The 6,004-nt window shown below is 45.5% G+C and overlaps 1 long non-coding RNA gene across 1 annotated transcript in view; it reads right to left on the bottom strand.

The window, feature by feature from the left end:
• Positions 1-5,690: 5,690 nt before the first annotated feature.
• LOC307038354 overlaps positions 5,691-6,004 on the bottom strand; it is a 10,328-nt gene continuing 10,014 nt past the window's right edge. The window contains exon 5 of the long non-coding RNA XR_013807974.1: positions 5,691-6,004. This exon is cut by the window's right edge and continues 178 nt beyond it. This is a non-coding gene — a long non-coding RNA (uncharacterized lncRNA).

Genomic DNA, 6,004 nt, shown 5'->3' with positions numbered 1-6,004 from the left:
TCTCAGTGTTTTTGGTTCATAAAGTTGTATCTTCAATAAAACAAGAAACATATTGGGCAGTATTTGTTGTTAAATTGTATTAGATGTCTGGGGTGAAAACTGCATTACATTTAAGCAGATAAACTCATTAGCATTGCAGTTAAATCAACCAAAAACTAAAGTAGTATTGACTTAAGGTTAAGTTATATCAACTGAAGTTATCAAGTTATATCAACTGAAGTTATCAAGTTATATCAACTAAAGGTATCAAGTTATATCAACTGAAGTTATCAAGTTATATCAACTAAAGGTATCAAGTTATATCAACTGAAGTTATCAAGTTATATCAACTAAAGGTATCAAGTTATATCAACTGAAGTTATCAAGTTATATCAACTAAAGGTATCAAGTTATATCAACTGAAGTTATCAAGTTATATCAACTAAAGGTATCAAGTTATATCAACTGAAGTTATCAAGTTATATCAACTAAAGCTATCAATTAGTTAAGTTATATCAACTAAAGGTATCAAGTTATATCAACTGAAGTTATCAAGTTATATCAACTAAAGGTATCAAGTTATATCAACTGAAGTTATCAAGTTATATCAACTAAAGGTATCAAGTTATATCAACTGAAGTTATCAAGTTATATCAACTAAAGGTATCAAGTTATATCAACTGAAGTTATCAAGTTATATCAACTAAAGGTATCAAGTTATATCAACTGAAGTTATCAAGTTATATCAACTAAAGTTATCAAGTTATATCAACTGAAGTTATCAAGTTATATCAACTAAAGCTATCAATTAGTGAAGTTATATCAACTTAAGTTATCAAGTTATATCAACTAAAGGTATCAAGTGCTGAAGTTAAATTAACTAAAGTTATCAAGTTATATCAACTAAAGCTATCAAGTTAGACAAACTAAAGTTGGAGTTGAGTCCAATAGCAATATTTATTTGAGTTAACTCAATTGTCTTTGTTGTCTTGACGTAAAATTCTTTCGCAGCATGGATACGCAAATATTTAAGTTGAAACAACAAGTTGGGTCTCACACCTACACACTGTACCACACACACCTACACACTGTACCACACACACCTACACACTGCACCACACACACCTACAGCTCCTAAAACAGGCTACAGCCGTTGTGTATTTTATTTTGTGAAGCACTAAATGGTTTTAGAAACATCTGGACTCTTTGTTTGTAGATATCTACTAAACTACAGCAGAGACAGAGAGTAGGTCTGTTACACTGAGTGATATATATTATACACACTGCTCTGCTTTCTGCACGGACCTCTCAGCTGTTCTCTCTGGAAACATGGCGTCTGATGAGAGCAGTTAATAAAATAATATCCAGGGGATGCATGCAGAGCTGTGATTGGCTGAGATAAGTCCGGCCGTGCGTCACGACTCTTTGAAACATCTCTGTTCCCGGAAATGCATCCACGAAGGAGCCGTGGAGGAGCCATCAGTGTCTCCTCGGTTATAGCTCCTCCAGAGAGCCTCCTCTCTCCTCTCCTCTCCTCTCCTCTCTCCTCTCTCCTCTCTCCTCGGTTATAGCTCCTCCAGAGAGCCTCCTCTCTCCTCTCCTCTCTCCTCTCTCCTCTCTCCTCTCTCCTCGGTTATAGCTCCTCCAGAGAGCCTCCTCTCTCCTCTCTCCTCTCTCCTCTCTCCTCGGTTATAGCTCCTCCAGAGAGCCTCCTCTCCTCTCTCCTCTCTCCTCGGTTAGAGCTCCTCCAGAGAGCCTCCTCTCTCCTCTCTCCTCTCTCCTCTCCTCTCCTCTCTCCTCTCTCCTCGGTTATAGCTCCTCCAGAGAGCCTCCTCTCTCCTCTCTCCTCTCCTCTCTCCTCTCTCCTCGGTTAGAGCTCCTCCAGAGAGCCTCCTCTCTCCTCTCCTCTCTCCTCTCTCCTCTCTCCTCGGTTAGAGCTCCTCCAGAGAGCCTCCTCGACGCTCGATCCTCGGTCCTCGAAGTGCATTTAGAAAAATGAGATGTCCTTCAACATGGCGCGCTGAAATTCATTTCCGGGTCACTACCGGAGGACCGGGGAGTCGAGGAGGGGGATTTGATGAAATGAGAAAGGGCCCAATTCCAACTAAGGCCCCAGCGGGGACCTTGCTCCCTGCGTGTGCCTGTCTGTGTATAGAGTGGCGAAGTCACGCCCATCTACTTCCGCTCCATGGGACCTTATTTCGGAAAAATGATGCATTGAAGTCAATAGCCGCATTCACACCGCAGGACTGTCCCTGGTACTTTGGTTCTTTAGTTCCGTTAGTACCAATAATGTCGCGTTCACACCGCCGGGACTACTCAGTGCCGGGAACTCTTTTGGTCATTTTCAGTCCCTGCTAGAGAGGTGGTACCTGGTGATAAAAGAGTGCCAATTTATATTCTATTTCTATTGGCTGGGTGAATTGCAAACCACGCCCCGTTAGACTCTGAATTTTCTTTGTTAGGCAGCCATTTCTTTCCTCGCTACAAAACCACATCCACACCTGAGCGAGTCGTTTTTTTGTACTTTAAAGCAGTTATGACCACACGTACTACAACACGGAGCGGTGGAATGATGAGGAAGTGTCGGAGGACGGGATGCAGCAGCTTCTACAGAAAGCAGTTCCCAACTCCAAATGTTTTGAGCGATGTTCGCAAAAGCTACTTGAGCGGCGTGATGCCGTTATTGTTATGTCTTGACTGTGCAATAAAACAAACAAACTGGCGAAGCTTTATTTATTGTGTCCCACCCATAGACTGTATATAACACCCCAAATTTTCAGAATAGTAGAATGTGAGAGCAGACAGGTGTCGGTGGTTGAATTTATCCACAATGATGCAAACTTGTGCATCAATGGCAGAAACACAAGTCTTACAGAAACACAAGTCATTCATCATGTCATTTGTTTTAGATAAATAAGGGAAAAACACCAAACAACGGTTAATGTCCTTTTCCAAAATCAGCCTGAGGGGGTAATATATAATAAACACATAGAGATAAAGTCCATTGTTATAATGGGGTTATTTGTAAATGACCCTTATAACCCAGCCTCACGGTGCACATGATTCTTTGCTTGGACATTTAGTTGGTTTGAGTCATTTGAGCTCGGATTCTAGTGGGGACATAAAGTAACACGTATCTCAGGAAGATATGAACTTCATCCTAGTGAAGTTGATGCTGAATTCACTATTTAGTAGATAATCATGTGACACTTTATCTTTGCACTACGGTCTGTCTGCTGAGCCTACCTATTATATATATATATATCATGTACAGCGGGTGGGCTTTATACCCCCTCCCCCGTGTAGTTCTTCTTCTCTCGTTTTTTTTTGTACTCGCCGTGAAGAGGTTTTTTTCGGCCTGCCAGTAAACCCAGAGAAGAAGAAGACGAAGTGACGTCAGCGTAGTCTTGCCTCAGGGAAAGTACTGCGGTGTGAATGCGATTGGCACTAGCCCCCTGGCGGATTCAGTGCCGTGGTACTTTAGTGCCGGCACTAAAGTACGGCAAGTCCTGCGGTGTGAAAGCGGCTAATGGAGAGAGAAAACGTATCTTTCGATCCCGTTTGAATTGTGCCATGAGTTACACATATGATGTTTGTCAATCTTAAAAAATAATTTCCATGTGAAAAAAGTCACAGTTTGTCGTAAAACTGTTGAAATATAAGACTATGAAAAATACGCAACTAGAAAGACTACAAATCCCAGGAAGTCGCGTAAGTGATGTCACGTTTTCCTCCACCAAATAAGAGATAGTTAAGATCAGATAACTTTAACAAGATGCCTGTGTGCTTAGTACCAGGTTCTTATCATACCAGCAATGGGTTTTGCTCGTTCTTTCGCTTCCCGTCTGATGAAAGGACCAGGAGTGGCTGGATCAAGTTAGCTACCTAGCTAGTAGCTAGCACGTTAGTTAGCATTACAGCCTTGTCATTTGTATTAGCCTTAATATGAAGTTGTAGTGCCGAGAGATAGGGAGTCAGAGGCGGTGCAATGATGGTGTAAAAGGGGACTTTATTCCGGAGCAGATATAGAGATGTTGTTGGGTCGCAGCCCGGGAAGAAGAGAGTGAAGTCTCAGGAGGGCACACAACATATATAGTTACAACACATATGTCCGTGCGGACACAATACCCCTACCCCACAGTTCCGTGTGTGAATTATGTCCCAGTGTATTAAAGGTGGTCACCACACAAGCCCCCCCAGAATTCAAACATGGCAAAAATCCTTGCGTCCGGGAGGAAGCACCACAGGGGTTGAGGAGGGTGAGGTTGCAGGTGAGGGCCAGGCCATGGAACGGGCCGTCGGAAGGGGGCCGCAGGAGAGGGTAGGGGCCCCAACGAGGGCGTCCCCACCGGGGGTGGGAGGTGGGCCGGAACGGGCCGCAGCAGGCGCCGTGGCGAATGAAGTCCTCACCCGCCAGTCGGTGAAAGCTGGGTGGCTGAGCCGCGACGGGCGTGAATAATCCGGTGGTCGTCAGCAGGAAGGAGCGCTGCCCGGCCACAGGCGAGGGCACAGCGGCGGCGGGCATGAAGTCCTCGGGAGGAAAGAGCCGGGTCCCCGGGGAGCAGGAGCAGCATCCCCGGGAGGAAGGAGCCGTGGACAGGGGAGAGGCCAGACGGGAAGCCGTCCGAAGACGTCGTCGAGGTGAACCGTGAGCCGCGGTAAGAGGAGAGGCCAGGCAGGGTCCCGGAGCGCGCCACCCACGGGCCGATGAAGGCATGGGCGACGTCCGAAACCGCCGAGGCGAAGGAAGAGGCCAGGCAGGGTCCCGGAGCGCGCCACCCACAGGCCGATGAAGGCATGGGCGACGTACGAAACCGCAGAGGCGAGACGGGGTCCAGAAGCGCGCCACCCAGGCGCCGATGAGAGCGCGGGTAACGTCCGAAGCCGCCGTCTAGGTGGTGAAAAGGCGAGAGGGTCCACGCGAGGCCGACCAGACATCTTTTTATTAAAATGCTATACAAATAGGTCTGTTCAACAAATGTATGTTCTAGAGTGGATTTGCTTCACATTCACTCGATCGGGAAGCTGTCCATTTATTCAAAAGAACATGTTTCTTGTGTAATTGAAAAGTCATTTGTTGATGGTCCCTAAGTGAAAGCCTCGTTTCGCGGAGAAAATCTCCCCGTCGTAATGCGCAATACAGCCAGCAGCAGGGGAAAACTGACGCTGCTGGCGGGTCCGCGAATGTCCGTCGAATATCCAACCTAAAACTAACTTCACCGCGTTCATCGTAGGACCGTTTAGCGAGAGCGCGTTTGTTTTGGATCAGGCCAACCGGCTAACTCAAACATATCCAGGTTAGGTTGAACCGGCTTCGTCGTACAGGCCTCAGGACGCTGGAGCTTTTCACAACAAACATTTCTTAGATTGTAAAAACAAAGAGACTGCAACAAGAACACGTGAATCTTCTCCAAGTCTTTATTAAGGGACACGAGGAAACTGAAGTGTGTGTCAGCATGAAGAGCACACAGAGACACATCATACATGGGCTTCAGATAGTTTCTCTTTTACACTTTAAGTATTTTAAGTCTCTCTCGCTCTCGCTCTCGCTCTCGCTCTCGCTCTCGCTCTCTCTCTCGCTCTCTCTTTCTCTCTCTCTTTCTCTCTCTCTCTCGCTCTCTCTCTCTCGCTCTCTCTTTCTCTCTCTCTCTCTCTCTCTCTCTCTCTCTCTCTCTCTCTCTCTCTCTCTCTCTCTCTCTCTCCTCTCTCTCTCTCTCTCTCTCTCTCTCTCTCTCTCTCTCTCTCTCTCTGTCTGTTGTATTGTTTTGTATGCTTACTGTTCAATGTATCATAGGTCCAATTTATAATATGATATATTCAAAGTTTTAGCTTGTATGGTCAAAATGATCCTCATACTGTCCGTTATGTTGGATTGCACCATCGGGAATGCTTGGAATGTGTAGAGACAATAAAGGAATCTAATCCAATCTATCAATCTAGATACTGTCACTACTGAAGGTAAAGAGTGTCTCTGTGTATGTACTGAGTCACAGCATGAAGAACACACAGCAGCTTACAGAAA

The sequence above is a fragment of the Notothenia rossii genome (assembly GCF_949606895.1).
Source record: "Notothenia rossii genome assembly, chromosome: 4".
NCBI lineage: Eukaryota > Metazoa > Chordata > Actinopteri > Perciformes > Nototheniidae > Notothenia > Notothenia rossii.
Note: the sequence above shows the minus strand (reverse complement) of the source record. Positions and strands in the feature narration are given on the sequence as shown.